This window comes from Lotus japonicus, chromosome 2 (assembly GCF_012489685.1).
Source record: "Lotus japonicus ecotype B-129 chromosome 2, LjGifu_v1.2".
NCBI classification, from domain to species: domain Eukaryota; kingdom Viridiplantae; phylum Streptophyta; class Magnoliopsida; order Fabales; family Fabaceae; genus Lotus; species Lotus japonicus.
In genome coordinates, this window is record NC_080042.1 from 60043470 (window position 1) to 60066585 (window position 23116).

Consider the following 23116-nt stretch of genomic DNA (forward strand, 5'->3'; position numbering starts at 1 on the left):
AGTATTTTGTGGTGGTTTAAAACCGCTAAACTGCCACAAACATAGGTGTCCGAGGTATTTATCACTGTAAAGTGGTTTTGTTATACATAAGTTGCTTTGAGCTTATTATCGTTGTTCATATTAGCTATAAATAAGAGTGTGTATTTGTCTATAACTTATTTTCTTGTTATTTCAATAAGTTTCACAAATTAACTTATGAATTAGCATTTGTATAATATGTGTTTATTATGCAATACGTATAACAGGGTACAGTGCCAGCTTTTCCCCGGATTCCTTTTTATCTGTTAGAATTTTATGAGTTTTCGTTTAATTTATTTATCATTTTTAAAACTTCAATAGTTCATTATTAATTAAATAATCAATTATGTCATAGCGATTATACGTCTAACTTTTTTTTTGACAGTCAAACAAGATATTCATTAATTAGAAAGGGACATAATGTCCTTGAGTACACTTTGTTGAATACAGAAAGGAGTAACACCAACCCAAATACCATCATTATGAGACAAGGAGTACTGGGATAAATCATGTGCCACACTATTGGCATTTCTACTAACATGAGAAATGGAAAAATTTTGTAACAAACTCCTTAGACCAGCAATATTCTGCAGTATATATCCCAAGTAAGAACCATGAGACACATTGCTATGGATTGCATCAACCAACGTTTTACAATCAGATTCCATAATGAAAGAAGTATAACCATGCTCCAAAGCAAATTGCATTCCAAACTTGATAGCACAGGCCTCAGCATATTCTGGTCCAAAATCAGCCACTAATTTCCTTGTTGCAGCAGCAATAACATTCCCATAATAGTTCCTCACAACCATAGCCAAGCCCCAAGAAGGTCCAGATCCCGCTGCGTCCACATTCATTTTAAGAACTCTGAATGGTGGTGCTTTCCATACCTGGCATGCACGAAGGGAAGGATCTCTTACAGGAACAACCACTTGTTTTTGCGTTGTCTGGTACGAGTTCAGGGCCTCCAATGCCTGTTGTACAACTTCAAATTCTGCACTGCTCTTTCCCTCAAAACATAGAGCATTTCGAGCATTCCATATGTAATAGCAAAAGGTAGCCAAAATTTCTCCCACTTCCTTTGGTGCAGACAGTAAAATGGTATGACACCATGCCTGAAAAGTTTGGTCCTCATTGCTTGGCCAAGAGAAACCTAAGGGAGACAAAAACCAAACCCTTCTCACCCAAGGACAGTCCCTCAAAGCATGTTCTACAGATTCAGCCACTTGATCACAACGAGGGCAGAAAATTGGAACTTGAACACCCTTATTCCACAATCTCTTGCGAGTTGGAACAATTCCTTTCAAAACCTTCCACAAAAAATGACCACATCTAGGAATAACCTTCAAATTCCATAAGATCTTCCATACCTCATCCAATGTAGCCTCTGATGTTGAAGCAGCACTATGAGAATTCCAGGTTCTAATGCAATGATATGCTGATCTCACAGAGAAAAAACCTCTTGGCGTTGCTGCCCATACCAACGAGTCATCATTCACATCCGGATTCAAAGGCAAGTTCTCAATCTGAATGGCTTCAAAAGGGAGAAAAATATCACTTAGCGACTCCCTCTTCCACATACCCGATGAGTGATCAATCAATTCATATACATGCGTTAAATCACATCCTTCTGGTCTAGGGGACCATAGCTGAAAGCCTTGTTGGTTGGGCAGCCAATTGTCACCCCATATTCGTACATCCATGCCTTTGCCTATGCGCCAGAATGATCCCTTCTTAACCACCCAAGCAGCCTGGTGGATGCTACGCCATGTGTAGCTGGACAAGGATCCCACATTAGAATCAATAAAAGATGTCCGAGGAAAGTATCTTGCCTTCAAAACCTTGTACACCAGAGATTCTTTGCATGTAGAGAGGCGCCATCCTTGTTTTGCCAATAAAGCATCATTGAAAGCTTTGAAACTTCTGAAACCCATTCCCCCTTCATTTTTTGGTTGGCATAAGGAATCCCATTTAACCCAGTGAATTTTCCTCTCACCTTGTTTGCTTTTTTTTTTTTGGTAAGCCAAATAAATATATTGAAATGAAGTACAAGGGGTACTTCAAACCCAATACAACAAGATACAAATAAACAGAAAAAAGATAGCAAGAAAGAAGAGCAAACAGAAACAACAACGCCTCAAACACTAGGCACCCCCCACTCCTACTTGAGGAAAGACATTATATACCAAGCCTCATTAAAACCTTGCCAGGAAAAACCACCTTGGGAAAACCTGACGAAGGAAAAAGAGTACCTGCTATATAACATCAAACTGAAACCCCAAGAAGGAATTCACAATTAAACCCAAAACCCAATTCCGCAGCTTGTAACACATAATGAAGTTCATCCTCTGTTTTGGCAATATCTGATTTACCCAAAGCCAATTGATATCACAGTGCGCCTGCAAATTGAGACCAAGCCTTTTAAATCCCATTCTGCCAATTCAAAGGAATACTATCAGAATTATATCCCCCCCATCATCATTCCAAACTCGAAGCCTTGGCAACCAGAAGATACAAACCAGTACAAATACCAAAATAAAACCATGGCAGCCCCTCCATTATAAAGATAGCAGACATTCGCGTGGATTTAATTTCCACTCATACCATGAGTATGAAAAATCATCTAGCCGTGTCCTCAACCACTGCCAAACTGAGACCTGAATCTGTTCTACAGCTTGATTTTTATCCACTATTCCACCATTAAAAATAACCTTGTTACGCAGACGCCAAATTATCCATATGACTGCCATCCAAATTGAAACTTCACCTAGCTTTTGGGCTTTGGTTTTCCCAATTGAGGAAAATTGCATCAAGTGAATCTTTGGATCTGGAACTTGAGCACTATAGACACCCAACCAGCCAAGGCATTCATACCATATCGCCATTGATACAGAGCACGCAAAAAGCAAATGTGAACCAGACTCCTCCTCCAAACCACACAGAGGGCAAGTTGCTTCTGCAGCAGAAACTAAAACATGTCTCTTGAGCAAATTATCACGGGTCTGAATTCTCCCTAGCAACGCTCTCCATGCAAAAGCTTTAATATTGGAAGGAGCTGGAGCTGTCCAAACCCAACTAAACACAGGATCTGGATCCTCTAAATGTTGTTCCTGCAAGAAAACATAAGCTGAGTTAACAGAATAAATTCCCTCCCCATCTAATTTCCACGTCCATTTATCCTGCTTGTTTTCGATCAACCGAACACCTTGCAAAGCACCCTGTAGCTCCTCCAACCAAGACAATTCACGGCCCAATAATTTCCTCCTCCACCGAAATTCCCATCGCCACTCCCCATTCACCCAATGACCCATATTCATCATTGGCTCTCTTTTTTGACATGACAAATTATACAATCGCCGAAATCGGAGGTCCAAACAACCTGTTCCCATCCAGTTTTCCCCCCAAAACTGTGTTGCATTACCTTCAAGAACAGTTTTATGCAAGCTGTCCCTGAACCACGGCCAACCGTTGTCTACACCAATCGATTAAACATCCTTCCACCAAGATGACTCACCACAAGAGCTGCTGTTTGCCTTTACCACCCTACACCACAAACTGCTAGGCTCGGATAAAAACCTCCAATTCCATTTCCCTAAGAGCGCCATGTTGAATAATCTCCAGTCCCTAATGCCAAGACCACCATTAGCCTTAGGTTTGCAAACCTCCGACCATTTAACCCAACTAATTTTGTTACCAGCATCAACACCTCCCCATAGAAATCTCCTCATGATTCCAGTGCAGATTGACAGCACTCCCACTGGAATTTTATAAAAGGATAGGAAAAATAATGGAAGAGCAGATAAAACACTCTGAATAAGACATACCCTTCCTCCAAAAGATATATGTTTCCGTTTCCACAAAGATAGCCTTCCTCTCATTTTTTTGATGATCGGATCCCATAGCGCCAAGCTTTTCAATCTACCTCCCACTGGTATGCCCAGATACACAAACGGGATGGTCATTAATTTACAATGTAGAATAGCTGCAAATCTCCCCAAGCAGTCTCGGTTTACTGCCACCCCTGCTAGCTTACTTTTATGAAAATTTACTTTCAGACCAGATATAAGCTCAAAGCATCTAAGTACACATTTAAGTGTCTGCACATTCTGAATTGTTGCATTACCCACAAACACCGTGTCATCAGCGAATTGTAGCATAGAAATATCAATGTCTGAGTTCCCTCCAAATGAAAATCCCTTAAATCTCCCCAACCTTACAGCTTGTGAGAAGAGACCGCTAAGACCTTCAGCCACAATTAAAAATAAAAATGGAGCAAGTGGGTCGCCTTGTCGGAGACCTTTAGTCATCATAAATTCCTCACAAGGACTCCCATTTACTAACACAGACACAGAAGCTGATTTCAGACAACTCATAATCCACTGAATCCACTTGTTACTGAAATGCATTCTCCCCATCATATATGCTAGGAATTCCCAACTCACTGAATCATAGGCTTTCTCGTAGTCAACTTTAAAGATCACTGTGTCCTTCTTCAGTTTCTTTGCTGCATGAAGTACCTCGTTAACCACTACCACACTGTCTAGCATATTCCTCCCACCCAAGAAAGCAAACTGATTCTCACTAATCACCTTAGACAACACCCTTTTTAATCTCAATGCCAACACCTTTGAGACCACCTTGTACATACACCCAATCAACGAGATAGGTCTGAAGTCATTTAAACCAAGAGGAGAATTCACCTTAGGAATCAGAGCAATAAAAGAGGCGTTACTGCCTTTGGGCCACACCCCCCTACTCCAAAAGTCAGCAAGAACCTTCAAAAAATCAGCTTTCAAAATCCCCCAAAATTTCTGAATGAACTTGAAGTTAAATCCATCCGGGCCAGGACTTTTATCCCCACCACAATCCCAAACAGCCTCCTTAATTTCTTCCTTGCTAAATTTACCAGTTAACATCAAATTATCCGCATGATTCAAAGTTCTGAACGACACCCCATTCAAATTCGGGCTATCCCACTTTACTGCTGCAAACCGCTGTTCAAAATACATTTTTAGCTCACCCTTCACCTTACTTGTATCCTCCTCCCACGACCCGTCAATCATCAACCCCACAATTGAATTTGAGCGCCTACGCCAATTAATTAAAGAATGAAAATATTTCGAGTTTTGATCTCCCTCTTTTAACCACTGAGATCTAGACTTCTGATACAACATAGACTCTTGATGCTTGATAACTGACCAAAACTCACTAGTCAGCAGCCTTCTGGATTCCACCTCTTCGCTGGACAGTCCCGAATCCTCCTCTTTTCGGTCTAAATCATTAATTTGCAGCACCAAGTCATTCCTCTTACTCCTCAAGTCCCCAAACACCTCTTTATTCCACTATTTCAGTTTCAATTTCAGCCCTTTCAACCGTTCCTTAAGCACGAAAGCTCCCCGACCTGTCACAGTATTTTCTGCCCAAGCTCTCTCCACAAATTCAGAAAAGCCAGGGTGCTTATCATTCTTTCAATATGTTGACACAATCCCATAGGCAAAGCAAAGCAACTCATAACATAAGTTGGTATAGCTTGAGCAACAGATTTAATTAAGACTTCCCTACCTGCCATAGAGAGAGCCTTCTCCTTCCACCCTTTAAGCTTTTTCCATACCCTTTCTTGAACAAAATTGAAAACTTGATTCTTTGATCTACCAACATAGGCCGGTAACCCAAGATACTTAGATGGAATCTCAACTGCCTTAACTTGTAGTCTCTCCTGAATGGCATGTTTACTTTCTTCTGGCACATTTCGGCTATAAGAGATTTCTGATTTGTCTAAGTTCACAAGTTGACCTGAAATTTGTTGGTAAGTAGTCAGAACGTCATTCACAACTTCAACCTCCTCTTCTGATGCCCGAAAAAATAAGATACTGTCATCCGCAAAGAAAAGGTGTGAGACCATTGGAGCTTGAGGCGCTATGCGGATTCCATGGATAGCACTGTCCTCTTGGGCCCTTATCAGAAGACCAGATAAAACTTCAGCACATAAAATGAAGAGATAAGGGGAAAGAGGATCACCTTGACGCAAACCTCTAGTGGATTTAAAAGAGCAACCTGGCCTCCCATTTAATAGAACAGAAAAACTTGCAGTTGAGACACAACTCATAATAAGATCCACCATCCGCTGAGGGAAACCCATAGAATAAAGAACAGTACGTAGAAATCCCCATTCAATCCTATCATAAGCTTTTGCCATATCTAGTTTCAGACCCACATAACCCTCTCTACCTATAGCACGTTTCCTCATATAGTGAAGAGAGTCAAAAGCAATCAAAGTATTGTCAGTAATCAATCTCCCTGGAACAAAAGCACTTTGGAAAGGACCCACTATGGACGGAAGTACACATTTCATTCTATTAGCTACCGTCTTTGTTATCAACTTGAAAATCACATTACAAAGAGAGATGGGGCGAAAGTCTTTGGTGTGCTTTGGTTTTTTAACCTTTGGAATTAAGCACAAGAATGTATGATTAAATCTCTCTGGACTAAGCCCACCATTCAGCACACCCAAAACAATACCAGCTATTTCCTCCCCTATGGTAGGCCAAAACTTTTGATAAAAGAGAGCCGGGAGGCCATCAGGACCTGGTGCAGCGGTAGGCTTCATTTGCTGCAAAGCCACATAAACCTCATCATAAGAATAATCACCATCCAACATTTCACGCATAGCTATGGATACCCGGTTTCTAACCACATCACATGCTTCATCTGCCCCCAAAGGATTTCCAGAAGAGAATAAACACTGATAAAAATCAGCCATAATAGTTGCTATTTCTTCCTCCTTGTCATGACAAACGCCCTCATCATCCTGAATAGAGTCCACCCAATTCCTCTTTTTCCGTTGAGATGCTTTCTGATGAAAAAATTTAGAATTTTTATCTCCATGTTTGAGCCACATAGCACGTGACCTTTGTGACCACCAAATTTCTTCACTTTGTAAAAGATCATCCAATCTGTCCTCTAACCTCTTTATATTTGCCAGCACCCCATCCTCATGCACTCTTTCCTGTAACTCTTGAAGTCTTTCCTTGGTATCCTGTATTTCTTTGGGCACATTCCCAAACCTATTTTTAGCCCACCGTTTTAAACCCACCAGGCATGAATTAGCTCTATCATAAGCATCAGCTGCACCCGTGTGCCATAAATCATTCAACACGTCTGGACATTCCTCATCTCGCAGCCAGCATTCTTCAAATCGAAGCACTCGACGCCCACCACCACCCGTACGACGTCTAGGGCAGGTATCAACCGTAAGAGGTAGGTGATCAGATGCATAGTGAGATAAGTGGCGTGCTTGTGCTTGTGGAAAAACATCAGCCCACGTGGGAGTCACCACACATCTGTCTAGGCGAGCCATAATCAAATCTTCCCCTTCCTGATTGTTCCTCCAAGTATATCTATGTCCTTCAAAGCCCATGTCACTCAAATTACAAGTCTGGAGAGCATCTCTAAACATAGCTTGATTTGCAATATTGGGTGCAGCTCCACCAAATTTTTCCTCCTCTGATAAGGTTAGATTAAAATCACCATAGACCATCCATGATGGATGTGGATGAAGTCCAGCTAAAGTCCTCAGTAATTGGCATGTAAGGTGCTTTCGCTGCTGCTCTGGATATCCATAGATACCTGTGGCACGCCAAGTCAGAGAGCCATCCTCCAGTGAAACAAGATAATCAATATGATTTTGGGAAGTGGACAGCAAAGAAATATTGATATCATCCTTCCATAATAGAGCTAAACCACCAGCTTTCCTGTTTCCTTCTCCCTCACAACCGACAGTGATCATGTTTGTTAAACCCATCATTCCACGTAGACGATACATTTCATGGTCTTTCCTCTTTGTTTCCATTAAGAAAAGACAAGTGGGAACTTGTTGTTTGCAAAGCTCTTTCAGAGCTCGAACTGTACGCCGGTTCCCAAGCCCGCGACAGTTCCAAAATAATGTTTTCATGGCTGTCGGCGGGGCTGAGAATCAGCCTCCACCGATGAAGAGAAGCATTGTTTTTTCCCCAAAGATACCTCTGGAGAAGTTGCAGAACTCATATCTGGACTTTCCAACTGACGCTTGTTACCATCCCTCTCACCAATTTCCTCTACTGTGGAACTAGACGAAGCTCCCACCCTGCCCATCTTTTTGTAACGTCGTAAAGAGTATTGGGACTTATTTGTTTTTTCATAACAACCTGCATCCTCATTCCGTGCACATTTAATTGCATCACGTAACAAACAATGGTCACCATGAGTTGCATTTGAATTTTTAGGAATAGTGGGCCCACATCCAGACTTCAAGATAGATAATTCTAAATGTTGTTCCACGTCATTTGCATTAGCAGTTATGATCTCCAAATGTTTTGAATTTTTGCCATCCGTTCCCACACATTCACTAACTGCCACGGTCTCACCATCCACGTCCTCACAACTTGTCTCAACTGCCTTCGGTTTTGGATTGTTCAACTGCAACGCCATCCCAACTTCCGTAGCACCACGTTCACGAGCAGAACTCGAAGAGTTATCACCAGCCGCCGCCGTGTTAATCACCTCTGTCCTACCACCTTTCAGGCAATCTGCTCCACCGCCTCTCCCTGCCACAGTCAAACGTGCGAACCGCTCCAGAATTTCAGGCGATACCACCCTATTAACAGTTCGAGCACCATCAACACCATAACCAGGGTTCGTTGCTGGCGTCCTCTTTGACGTGACCCTTCTACCAGACATAGATGCTCTCAAGCCCGGTCCATACTTACGGGGTGATTGCGGGTCTTGTGGTTCTCCAGCAACATTAGTTGGACAGAATTGGTCTCCATGTCCAATCACTCCACAGATGAAACAGAATTGTGGCAATCTTTCATATTTGAAATCAATCCAGAAGACCCCATCTTTGTGACTTCCTCCATTAATACCAGGCAGTAAGGGCTTCGACACATCCATCTCCACAAGAACCTTGATGATGGTCTTCCTATCTGGTAACTCAAATAAATCGACATCAAGAACATCACCAATAGCAGAGCCAACTTTCATGCCCATTTTCAGAGTGCGACAATGAAGAGGCAAGCCCCAAAGTTGAACCCAAATGGCCACCGAGGAAAAAACCATATCCACCGGTTCCACATGGCGGTTCCATGGCTGAATGAGAAGCCAAGAGTTTCTGAAAACCCATGGAGAGCCCTGCAGAATCCGCTTCACATCCTTCTCCTCACCCAAATGGAATAAAAACACCTTACTACTTATTTCCTCCACTCGAAAATCTCTTGGATTACACCAGATATTTCCCAAAGCACTCTGGAGAGAACCCTTGTGGATTGGCTTATCAGTGAGGAAACGTCCCACTAGACAGTTCTCATACTCCCCAAGAGCTTCAGCAACATCGTCATCATCAAACACAATCAGAGAAGCATCCTCCTCTCGAGCAACTTCCTCTTCTTCTAGTAGAGGAGGTTCGTGACTCATGACAGAAACCAGTTATAAGTCTCAAGCTTGGTAACAGAACCAGACACCAAACACGGAATGAACGGAAGAAAAGTCACGGCAATGGCCGATAAAATCACACGGAATTGAAACGGAGATTACTTTGTTCATGAGTGTATGTGCTTTTTTCAAAAAGCACGACTGTTGGGGTTTGATTGGTTTTTATACGTCTAACTTGAAATAACTCTCATTGATGAGTCAATATAATATGAGAGATAAATGACCTATTAGAAATGGATAGTAACTTAAATCCGAGAACGTCAATAATTGTCCTTAACAGTTTTGTTAAACCCTTAAAGTGATAGATATAAAGGAACAACCCAAAATTTTACTCTCTCCATTCTTAATTATACGACTCTTTAGAGACATACTTAGTGTTCATCTATTTAATACTAGATTTTATAAATATATATTATCATTTTTCATGTATATTTGTTATCTTATCATATACTATATATTATATCCGAAACAAAAAGTGACAACTCTGATAAGTGTTTTTTTTTTTTTACAGTACAACTCCGATAAGTGTTGCCCCCTCATTCTATATCTTTCTTCATAAGTTTTCTTCTCATACTATAATTAGTAGGTAGATGATGTTATATTTTTTTTTCTTATTTTTTAGTAATTTTAATATTAAATAATTTCATTTTTTGAAAATTATTAATTTATTAATATTTCATTTAATAATTATTAATGAAATCAGAATAATTAACAAAAGTTAATTGTGACTTTTTTCAAAAATAATTATTGAATTAATTTAACATTTAATGGTTTTAATGATATTAGAATAATTAATAAAAGTCAATTGTGTTTTTCTACCATTAAGATATATGATGACAAAGATTTTTTAAATGATTTGATTATTTTTTATATTACAAAATAAAAAATAATGAATGTAATATACTAGTTTATGACCCGTGCCTTGCACGAGGGAATTTAATTTTGAATGTAAGTTTAAAATTTATTATTTAAATATTGATTAATTTTTATTGGGTAATCAGAGTGTCGTGGTTTGGTTTTGTTGTATTTCTGCACATTTGTTGTTGTTTATTTTTTATCGAAGCATAAAGTTTTTTTGAGAAAATAAATAGACCATTGCTGGCGTAGGTGTTGCTGCAAAGCACGATATTTTAGGGCAAATTTATGAGAGTGATATGTGAAAATAGAACAAACTATAAACTAAACTAACAACTTTCGAATAATTGTAAATGCTCGACTGTGGTGTAATTGTAATGTAGCTGGAAAAAAACGTGAGGTTAAACTTTAGAACTGTCAAAACGCCTTATTGGTAAAGGGTTAAACCTAAAAACCGTCCCTGAACTTTGAGCCAGATTTGATTTTCGTCCCTTGCCGGAAAATCTTCCTATGCACGCCTTCAAACTTACGTTTTCTTTTGAAACTATCCTTATCGCCAATTTAGCTCCGGTCGCCATGGCCAAGTGTCACTTTTGGCCTACGTGAACATGCCACATCATTTAATGAAATGACGTGTATTTTTTTTTTAAAAAAAAAAATTTAATTTTAAGTCCCCAAATCTCAGAATGATAATTTCTAACCTCATAATCTTCTTCACCTTCTTCAATCTTCATCATCATTTTCCAGAATCATCCCCGAAGGTTAGCTCAAGTGGTAAGTGCTAGGGGACATAAGGGTTGGGGAGGGGAAGGTCTAGGGTTCGAATCCTGGAAGAAAAATTTGAAGGGATTTTCTAACTTACTAACAACTAACCACTAACATTTGCCTATAAAAAAAAAACAAATCTTCACCTTAAATCTTCATCCTCATTTTTCCAGCAGCTTCATTCTTCACCATCTTCTTCTTCCCCCACCCACCACCACGCCTCCAACCTCAACACCACAGCCACCCCCAAACCTATTAACCCACCACCACCCCTACCCCTTCATCGAGCCCAGCCACAAGATTACCAATCTCCTTGAGTGCCCTTCTGTTCCTTACTTCTCTTGCTACTATCTTTTGTTTATTCTCAACTAAAATCAACGAACAAAGCAAGATCAGAAGAAAAAAAATCACACCCAAAATGACGCGGAAGAAAATTTGATCGAAGAAATCAGTACTTAAACAATGAATCATTTGAAAATTGGGTACCCCTTTGATGAATAATGGTAGAAAGTTTCATTCTTGAAGTAAATAGTCAACTGGGCAACAAAAAAACCACCCCATATTTCATAATTCTCATTTCCACCGATTTCATTATGTTTCCGACTCTCACTCGCTCACTCACTCTCCTTCTGATTCTCTCACGCCACCCTCCGTTAGAGTCTCTCTCTCTCTCTCTCTCTCCCAATCGCTGCCGCCTCCTCCTCGCACCACCCGATCAGAAAACCCGCTTGCTTCTCCTGTCTTGGCTTGAGATCCGGGCCAAGAACAGAAGATTCCCTGTAATTTGTAAAAAAAAAAAACTGAACGTAGATTGAATTTTTATGTAAACTCCTTAACATGACATAAAATTGTAAAGTAGAGAAATTTTATCATAACATAGTTTTCTATTAATTTTAACATGAAAGTATTTTTCATATTGTGGGAGCTTGAAATACTATAATTTAAACATAAATTAATATTTTCTATTCTCCGCGCAACATTTTTACCGCGTAATTTGAACAAAAAGTAAAAGTAGATCACAACGTTTATATTAATTTATGAATTTATTTTTGGTTTAAAAAAATTTTAATTAAGAAAACTTATTACCCCTAACCATTCAATTTGCTTGAATGTGCTACACAGGGTAGAATCTCACATGATGAAAGTAAATAACTTGACATAGCATTCTAAGTTGATGATAATTTTTGGTTATTTGAAGTTGAATATGCATGAAAAGGAGATATCCACAGGAATGCAGTAGCTTTCAAAGGGGAGCAGGTGGATTTGGAAGAAGTAGTGGAATTGGTGAAATTGAGATATTGGTTATGGCTCAAATCTCATATGCAAAGCTTCAAATCATCTTTTTATGAGTGGTATAGGGAACCACATCTTGTTATGAGTGTTATAGGGAACCTCAGATCTGTATGATGGGGAGTTAAGGGACCTTTTCCATTATATCTTTCTTGGTATTGTTGGGTCTTTAATGATTGGGTTGACGTAGCTTTGTCTCGAACCAAATTTCATAGTATCTTACCTTCCATCTATGTGGGAAGCCTCATGTAATTTCATATAATGTTATGTTCCTTCTGGCTGCCTGTGGTTCGATTAATGTATTGAGCCTAGGAGTCATGAACTTTGTATACTGTTCTTGCACATCTGCGTTTTTAATGCAATTTTGGCTTCTAAAAAAAATGCATGCAACAATAGAGATGAAAACATGTAACAAAGACCCTGCAGGGATAATTTCATTGAAAGAGATTCATGAATGGACCACACTAATTACATTGGTTCTTACAGAAATGACTGAATTTAAATGATCCTAGCTTTTCATAGTAAAAAAAAAACAAAATACAACAATGGGTGATCTATCTCCTGCAATTTAATAACTACTCCGAATCTAATATTTCAAATACTTCAAGTTTTTCCAACATTAGCCATGAAAGTCTCAAGTCTTGAAGTCATCTAACATAAGTGCTTCTATGTTAATGCATTCATCATGGTAGAGAACCTGAAAGAAACATAAGCGAGTTTATCATAGTTTCTTGAAACCATCATCTTGAGACATAAACTATCGGCATGTCTACCTTACCATGTTTACATTGCATTCCATCTTTATCTTATCATAACAACCCTACAATTTTTATTAACTCAACCACCTTTTATTCTATTAATTTATAAATATTTCATCACAATATTTATAACACTAAGGACAACTAAGTTCACTATCAGTTTTTGGAATAAACGAATAGATTGGCATCACACTATATAAATACATACTCAACATAGCAAGGGAACATGTCTATCTTATCATAAGAATTGCTGAGAATAGCTCAGATGTGCCACATAATAATTACTAAGGTATCATAGCTGAGATCCTGAATACATTACCCACTTCCCTCCATTTCTTTTATGCAATCACATGCACACTTGAGCCGGTGCATCCAAAAGTTCTTGAGACATAATACATATGACCAATCTCAACCTGAACTCATAAAACATACAAACAGATAGAGAGAGATTAAATAGTCTGAGTTCGCACTTCATCCTCTAAAACAACTTCAGATCCTTCCTTATCCTGTTGCTCAGTCACTCTCTGTTCAAGAATGAACGTACAATCATAATAACAATGTAACTACAATGCCTTTAAAAATTTATGAAAAAACTAATGACATTATACTCAAGTTTATTCTCTATTAGTGCCATTTTCAGCCTCCAGGCCCAGACTTCATCAAATAACACACCTTGGAGAAAGTTGCCTCAGTAGTATCCTGATCCACCTCGTTTCTTATAACATCCATAAAGCCAATAAGCTAAAAGGCTTCTTCTCTAATCAATTAGAACTCTATTTAATGCCTTGAATTCTTCTGTATTAATATGTAACATAGTAGAGATTCATCTTCTCACATGAAACTTCTTTCCAATTGGTTCAGGCTCATCTATTTGAGTTTTTCTCCATTTCCTTAATGGAGTTGAGCTCATTCTGCAAGAAATTACTCCATTTAGTTTAGCACTTCGCTATGTCACCATTAATATCATTATCCAAAAAGTAACAATCCATCAATGAAAATCTAGACCAGTATATCAAAGTTCAAAAGGTTTCTCCTAAATGCAAACTAAATCAGCAACAATCATGTCCTTGACAATAGCGCAAAGGACCATCCTTGAGGGAAAAAATGCAAGAGAAAGTCAGTCAGATAGAGAACTATACCAAAAATAAAGTAACAAAATCAAAGCTACATCAGTTTTCCTCTAACACATGCAGCACTGATATGAGCGATATCGTGCGAGTCTCGAAGGTAACCACCCCGATCAGCAATGGGAGTAAACCTGTCATTGCAAACTTGCCAATGTTTTCTTCAACCTATAAATTAAGCAAAAAATATATCTGGTATTTAACCCAAAAATCTTAAAGATACATAGAATCCAAAGACATAGAACTTAGAAGGACTGAAAAGTCTTTAAAATATAATCAAAGATAAAAAGGCTTGAATAAGCTAATAGGCTTCTTCTCTAATCAAAGATAACTCTATTTAATGCCTTGAATTCTTCTGTTGTAATATGTAATGTATGTAACATAGTAGAGATTCATCTACTCACGTGAAATTTCTTTCCAATTGGTTCAGACACTCATCTATTTGAGAGCTTTTCTCCATTCCATTAATGGAATTGAACTCATTCTACAACAATTCAACAAAACCATACTATTATATAAAACCTTGATCCTATCACACTTTAACCACTCAGATTATTTTAAATTTCAGTTTTACCACTATCAATAGGAAGAATAGGTTTCAAGTACTCTACCAACTTACCATGTCCAATTAAGCTCTATATATGTAGACATAGCAAACCCCAACAGAAACAGTACATCTCAAAGTGAAGCTTCTCCTGCTCCAGGCCATGACTTTCAAGATCATTTTCCTTCTGTTCCAGCAGCTGATCCATAGTCCTAAAGAGCTTTCTCCTTCTAAACACGCAGCTACTGCAACATTTTTTGCATTTCAAGCAATAACATACAAAACAGAAGAGAAGAACTTTAGAACAAATAAAAGATAGCACAATATTTAACTGCTAATCATAAATAAATAAGAGTCAAAAGAGTAACAACTTGAAATGGTCCAATTCATTGAGGCAGAAGGGACATGACATATTCAATAATTGAAGAACTAATAAAACCATTGCCTTCAAATCCAATCCTTATAGTTTTTCTGCAAAATGAACAATAAGTACCTTTCAATCAAAGATCACTCATAGAAACTGTTTGAGCTTCACCATCATAACTTTGTTTCTAGTTTTCATCCATAATAGACATGAATCTCTACTCCCCCGGTGTCTCCAAGACCTCTTTCATCATTCACTCTTCATAAAAACTCAGCAAAATTCATAAAAACTCAGCAAAACAAACGAAAGAGCTCATTGGAGTTGATGGTCAAAGTTAGATCTTCAGATGTCAAACTTGCTGTTGAAGCTTTAAAAGTAAGGTATGTTCAATTAATATCAGTTAAGTTAAACTATTTGTGATTGCAGACAAAAATACTATAAAACTTAAAGAAGTAATTTTAATTGGGATCTAATAAAACCAAAGTAAATGAGGCTCATGCAGTATTCGGCGTAAAATAAGAAAAAATGCAGAATTAAGACTATAAGACACATTTGTTCTCTAATGCAGTGTTTAGCATCACAATGATATGATATAGATAGATATAAACGCATTGCACCTGCATGTTTGCTTTTTCTCCTTAATCCTCTTGCTTGTCTACATGATTTCCACCAATCATTTTGTGCTTCTCCCAATACCCATGCGACCTGCATAATTTCAAAAGAAACTCCACTTGGATTAGCGCTTCGTTATGTTATCACTTCACAGGCAATATAGAATAACCCGTAAGTAATTGACGGGGTTATGGCTATAGGGAGGAACCCTTAATATCATTATCAAAAAAGTGAAATCCATCAATCAAAATCTGGTGACCAGTATATTAAAGTTCAAAAGGTTTCTCCTAAATGCATACTAAATTAGCAACAGTCATGTCCTTGACAATGGAGCAAATCACCAATTTTTTTTAAAAAAGGAATAAAAAAAATCATGCTTGGACATACATGAGATGGCGATGAGGTCATAATGGCATCCACGGTGAAGAGGAGGATTCAGACCTAGACACCTACCCGCCTGTAAAGATGAAAATTAGGGAATATAGGCAGTGGGTCAAGGATAGTGAATGATTTAATTCCCTAATTTGAAGCTTGATAGATATAGTGATTTAAGGACATGGTCAAAATGAGAAAATAATTAAAAATGAAATCAGATATTATCTTCAAAGAGAATCAAGAGATGCCATATCCTCAATGCCATCAACAGGTTAGAAAGGAACTAAATTAATTGAGAAACGTACGTATAGCAAAACAATCAGTTTTGGTGAGATCTTGAATTAAAATTTTTAATAGCAAAATGCCCCTTGAAATTTTATTAGCAAAATGCCCCTTAAAAATAATTTATGCTGCTTTTGAAATTTTGTTTGTGGCTTAATTGGAAGGTGAAAATGGTACCTGAAAGAGTTACTTGGCTATCATCATCTCTATCCGGCTCCTCAGAGAACATCTTCCCAGTGTGATAACAGAAGTGAAGAGGACGCATAAATCAATCAGTCATGGAAACAGAGAACATATGCAATGCAACCTATAAACAGAAAAAGAGAACAAAAGGAAAAGGCTAAACTGATAAGTAAAAGAAGGTCAGAATAACCATCTGGCCAAAAGGGCACCAGCGAAATCACAGACAAAAGGGTAAAAGGAATTGGAAAGATTTTACATGAGAGACATATACTTAGCATAAATAAACACAATAGTAGTCTCTCCATACCTTTATGATAGTAAAAGATTCAAAGAAAAATGATAAGTCAGTGAGATCAACAGATTCAAAGAATATTAAGGGTAAAGTATTGAGAGAATCTCAACCTGCGTATAGCTCTTCCTATGCTCAGTCTTCAATCATATTTTGTGATGTTCAAGTTCTCACATGGAATACCCTGAATGTTCTTCCCGTTCAGACACCTTAGTAAGCTGCTTCGATAATCAACACAGTCAAGAAAAGAAAAACAAAACCTCAGACTCAAAATAAACACTGATCTGAAAAATATAAAATATCAAATGTGCAAAGGACAATGCAGAAGTAGCAATATATATAGGCGCTTAGAAAGTAGAAACATAAATATGAACTAATTGATACCGATAATTAACTTTCTTAAATTTCCACTCAAGAAAGAAAACAATTGAAAGCGAATATAGTCAAGTAATCAATTAATGGGGGAAGTATTTTACGGTCAAGAACAAATTTGAATTCAAAAACACTAATTTCTAAGAGAGGAATTACCGGGAGAAACTAACGGGATTCCATTTTGAGCCGCAGTTCCAAAATTAGGGAAGAATAGATGGGCTTGGCGGCTCAAAATTAGGGTTTGAAGTAGTTCTGATGGACCATGGGGTGAGAGCTCAGTGTGGCTGTGAGTAGCGGCTTCTGGATTGCATTTTTCAGTCTCCAATCTGTTCGAAAATAGGAAAGAACTCGAAATTATCAAAAGGAAGTAATCTGGATTATCAAATTGAAGCCGTAACCGCAATAGTAATCTGGATTATCAAATTGAAGTTGTAACCGCAATAGTAATCTGTGTAGAGTGTAGACTCATACCTTGTCATCCACAATCGAAATCGGGGATTTGAAGGATTCTAACGGAGTTACTGGAGCAGAGCGAGGAGAAGCTCTGACGACGATGATTCTCGGTCGGGGACCTTGCTCTATTATAGACTTCGCGAGGAGAGTTGGGTCGTCAACGTCGCACCGTGGGGAGAGCTGCGACTGGGATGGATGGCAATGGAGGGAGGAGATGAAAGCGAAGGAGGGGATGGTGATCTCAAGCGAGGGAGGAAATAGATTGATGTCGAGAGAGAGAACGCCGAAAATGAGAGAGAAAGAGAGAAACAAATCCTTTTTTTGAAACTGAGAAACGGATTCTGAAATAAAAGAGGATTTAATATGGGAGAAGAAAGAAGGGGGAGAAAGAAGAATGGAGGATGAAGTGACACATAGGATTCAGTAGAATATTAGCCAATCAGTGAATGTCACATCATACATTTTGAGACTGAGATCTTTTCCTGAATGTATATACTATGGATTATGTACAAAATGATATCAAATATGCCACTAAAAAAGTTGATATCAAATAGTTTTAAGGGATTGATTTGTAAATTAACTGAAAAAATTTGTATTTTATGTTTTCGTATATACATCTGGAAGATTAAAATGGTTTTGATATATTGATTCAAAGCATAACAAATTAGAAAAAAATGGAATTATAATGTAATTAGGATTAGAAAAAAATTAAATACGTGATATACGTATTTAAAAAAGATAAACGATAGAGAAAATATGAAAAAGTCTTATGTATATCGACAAAGTACTCTTATTCTATCCTTGCATAGCGCGGGATCAATACTGGTACTTCTATAATTCCAAAGTTTTGATTATCGTTAATTATTAATGTTTTTTCACACCACTCAATACATTAATTAATGGTTTGTTGAATAGAACTTGATGAGCCGATCCGCCTACGCGTCTTGCTTTTACTGCTATATTGGGGCATAAGGGGCATGATGACTTGACGTCAACCACACCTTCCTCCGGCTTATCATCGGCACTTTGCTCCGGCTATTGGGGATCCCATTTCCGTATCGGGGCTAGGGTGAGCTGAGGGGGGACAACGTAAGTGAGCGAATGTGTGTAAGCCCAGTCAAACATGACTGTTCTAGGTGGGGCGGGCCACCCGCCTTCGAATGGTGTTGGTCATTTTAGATACAATTTTAAAATATTAGATTTTCCGTCCCGTTAAGGACTGATTTTCTTGTTCATATGTCAAGGGATGGTAAGGTTTTGCACGTTGTATCGAATTAAACCACATGCTCCACCGCTTGTGCAGGCCCCATCAATTCTTTAAGGGGGTGTCGAAGGCAGGCCTAGTGACTGGAGTGAAGTCGTAAAAAAGTAGTCGTACTGGAAGGTGCGGTTGGATCACCTCCTTTTCAGGGTGATCTAATGCTTTTTGGGTAGTTTGGTTTGACAGTGCTTCACACCTAAAAAGAAGTGAACTACGTCTGAGTCAAATTTGAAGAATTTTTTTTTTAAAACCAATACATGATTAGTTTTACCCATATCTTACCATTTTTTCAGAATTGTCCGCTCATAGCACGATGGAAGTGTCCGATTATAGCCCGACGCGCTGCTTCAATGGCTCGATATGAAACAGGTTTAGGTTCGGCCTCAGAAAAACGGAGCACCTAACAACGTATCTTCACAGACCAAGAACGTCTTCCTACTTCTCCAATGTTCCAATCAGATCCGAAGAGAAAAAAAAAAGGCCTGAATTGAATCATCTCATTGGAAGAAAGTGGAATGCCTCTAATGAGCTCTTTCCGGCAGCTAGTCTCGGGTTTTCTTTCCTCCCATCCATCCTTCCGACAACGCATTCAATAGCATAGTACATATTTTCTTAATAAGCGTAGTTGTCTGAAGATAGTCATATTATTTGAAGGGGAGTAATTACCACCCATAGTTCCAACATATTGCATAAGGATAAATAATGTGGAAGATTGTACATTAATTAATGTCATTACATGTTTTTTAAATAATCGTAATTGTCTCTAGATAACTTATGAATAAGATGGGAGAGTAATTAATATTATCAATATGCATAAGAGAATTATTATTTAGATTTAAGAGATTTTTTCCTTGACCAATGTACTTCTATAGCTGGTATCTGTGGGACTCATTTCTTGCCTCAGTCGATCCCTGCCGCTTAGTGTGCTGATCGTGGTGCGAGTGATTAGTCACACTCCTACCGATTATGGGAATACATTAGTTAAGACTATAAAAATATATATTTATAGAACTCGTTTGGTGGTCAGGATAGGATAAGAGCAGAATATGATAGAACTCGTTTGGGCTTATTTCCCAGTTTGGACGGGGGGTTACTATTTTTGTTCAGAGGCAAAGGAAGATGGGGAGATGTTACAAGTTTGGGTTTGTGAGGTTTGCTTCATTGGAGGTTGTGTCTCCTTAGTGGTTTTCGCTTGAGTGGAACTTCCTTGTCGGTGGCTTTGGCGAGATTTCCGCGGACCGATGTTGCTATATGCAAAGAGAGTTCAGGGAACAATGGGGTTCGAAGGGGTTTTTACATCATTCAACGAAGGGATCAAGTGAAAACCCCTAAACCAAGGGGAAGACCAAGGAAAGTTTTGTAAGGAGGTGGAAAAAAGAATGACCTTGTTAGTGAGCTCCATTGGGACTGCAGTAGTAGAAGACGATGATGGTGTTGCAGAGTCGAGAGGGAAGGAACTGATGGTGTTGCCTAGGGAGCTGCACAGAAGCTACTCCCCTCTATCAGATTGCATCTTAAATCAATGCACGCTAGTCTTCTAAGGTTAGCACAGGTATACGTCTAGTTGTAGGCTTTTGGGTTGTTTTTTGTTGCCCTAGGTGTTTGCATTCGGCTTTTGGGGTTTTAGTTAGTCTAGTTGTTGCTCGTTGTTGGTTGGGTTGTTGGCTTTTCTGGTTTTTGCGCCCTTTTGAGGACGTTTGTTTATTCTGACATTTTCCTCATTAATTTATATTTTGCGTTCGAAAAAAAATTTAAAAATTAACTTTTCTAAAAAAGTGATTATTCTACTATAAATTGTTAACAAATTTAAATAAATGAGATTGAGCCGTTAGATCTAATCATGAACGGTCAAGATTAAAAGAATTTAATTATCATGTGATTGTCACATGATCAATTAAAAATGTCATGCGACTTTTTAAAAGAGTCACATGACTTCATGTTTTAATCTTGACAGTTAATGATTTGATCTAATGGCTCAAAATGACTTGTCTCACTTTCACATAAAAAATTCACTCTCATATGACACATCCTCGTTTATACATAGGAGTTTTCTTACGCAACACCTAGTTAGAGCCTCCCACCATCTTTCTTTCTTCCTTTGCAAAAAAAAAAAACTTTGCAGGTCTTCTAACCTTCTCCCCTCCTAAAACATCGCGCCAAGATCTGAGTTGGCCCATCCCGCAAGCTTGCAAACATCCCTTCTTTGTAGAAAGCGAAACTGAGTTGGCCTTTGGAAATCTAGATAGAGAGATGGAAATTGTGGAGCCTCCCAGCTTCACCTCCCTACAGAGATTTGATGGGAGAGAGAGCATTCTCCCGAGACATAAAACACACAAACCCAAAACGACATCTTCTCCCTTGTCTCAATCATTGAATAAATACATTTGAGATTCAGCCAAATTTCGCGAACAAGTTTACATCGATGAAGAGGGAGATGGATTTTCGGGAATTGTCGTCTTCACCGCGAGCGACCCATGGTATATACTCTTCAACATTTTCATTTCCAATGTGAAGCTTCAAATTAACATTTGATTTTCGCAAACCTTGACTCTCTTGGGCGGCCTAGAGGTTTTGGGCCGGTTGATCAAATATTAGCCCAAAAATTATATTGTGTATCTTTTGCTGATGGTATAAAATTTTCTACACATCTCATTTCAGTGTAAAAGAGGTCGAGAAATGAGAGAAATAAAAAGAAATGAGAGAAAAATGTATAAAATCAAGAGTTTAATTTATATGTATTGACGGTGTAAAGAAACTTTACACCGTCAACCTATCAAATTTTAAGGATGTGAGAAAATCTTTCTTTTTATTTAATTTCATTAATTGACGTGACACATCCTTAAAATCTGACTGATTGACGGTGTAAAAAAAATTTTACACTATCGGTGCATCATCGTTTTTCTCTAAAATTCATGTGATATAAAATGGGAGAAGAATTACATAGAAACAAAATTGAGTGAAAAATAGAGTTGAAAAATTATTGTGGGAATAAATCATGATGTTATCAATGAAAAATAAAGATAAAGAATTATAATTATGATGATTATCCAAGGAAGGCAAGGGCCAAGGAGTGATGCTTTCTAAAAGTAACACCATATATCTCAAATCTTTTTGGTCCATCAGACCATATATCTCAATGATTATTAGATTTGATTAGTGGGTCAGTTTCCTCTGGTGGCCATTGTTACATCAGAAGGATGGCCCGCGCTACAAAAATGAATAAGATAAAGTTGACTCATTGTTTCCACGTTTAAAATATATATGTAATTGGGTTATGAAAAATATCCCAACACTACACGAATTAAGTTTTTTTTACAGCTCATAAAGAAAAAGAAAAAATGAGGTAAAGTCCATCTAGCAGACAGTCAATATCCACCACGGTTTCATCCTGCTCAGCACAATGTTTTACCAAGAAATTCGCACAAGCATTACCTTCTCTCAACGTTTGGTGTAATACCATCTGTCAATCATAGTCCAACACCTCCTTAATGTCCAAAACTAGTGAGGCATAAATATATTTCTATAGCGATAATGAGAGTACTAAATTAACAGCATCCAGAGAATCAGATTGACAATCCACAACACACACCACGAGCCTAAGCCAAAGACAAACCATGATTGATTAGGTTTAATATTGGGTTTGTCTGGTCAAAATAATTAATAAATTAGTTAAAATATTGAAGTTTCGGATTTATCTAAATAATTGTAAAGTTAATTAATTTTATTCCGTGATTTTTTATCACCTGACATTTTTTTTTTACTTTTAAGCTAAAGTTGGGAAAACACAATTTTTATAAAGTTCTAAAATTTTAAGTAATTTTTTCTCTCAACTAAGGATGCAACCGAATCATTAGTTGTGCATTTGTTAAACACCCATTGCAAAAGGACTGAGGCAGCATAACACCCTAGTTATTGTTCAAGACTAACACAAACCAAACACTTTTGCTCCAAGAACAGTCCATAAAAAAGTGATCCAAGTTTTCCTCTTTACCATCATCGGGGGCACCTAATGGACGGTTTAATTCTAATAACACAATAAAATACATAGTTTAATTCAACAATAGTTTTATTCAAAAAAAAAAAACTAATTTGCATAATTTTTTATT

General features: G+C 37.9%; 1 long non-coding RNA gene across 10 annotated transcripts; it reads right to left on the reverse strand.

Annotated features, from left to right (window-relative positions):
* Positions 1–12794: 12794 nt before the first annotated feature.
* LOC130738606 (uncharacterized) lies at positions 12795–18124 on the reverse strand. Of its 10 annotated transcripts, none has more exons than XR_009019474.1 (11): positions 17768–18124; positions 17453–17622; positions 17038–17142; positions 16630–16759; positions 16183–16252; positions 15801–15888; positions 15313–15550; positions 14895–15064; positions 14680–14759; positions 14291–14409; positions 12795–14062 (listed from the first exon to the last, which is right to left on the reverse strand). It is a non-coding gene; the product is annotated as an uncharacterized LOC130738606 (long non-coding RNA). The 10 variants fall into 10 exon arrangements; XR_009019470.1 differs by having other exon boundaries at positions 14291–14443; XR_009019471.1 differs by lacking the exon at positions 14680–14759 and having other exon boundaries at positions 12798–13090; positions 13471–14062; positions 14291–14443.
* Between the last annotated feature and the right edge of the window lie 4992 nt (positions 18125–23116).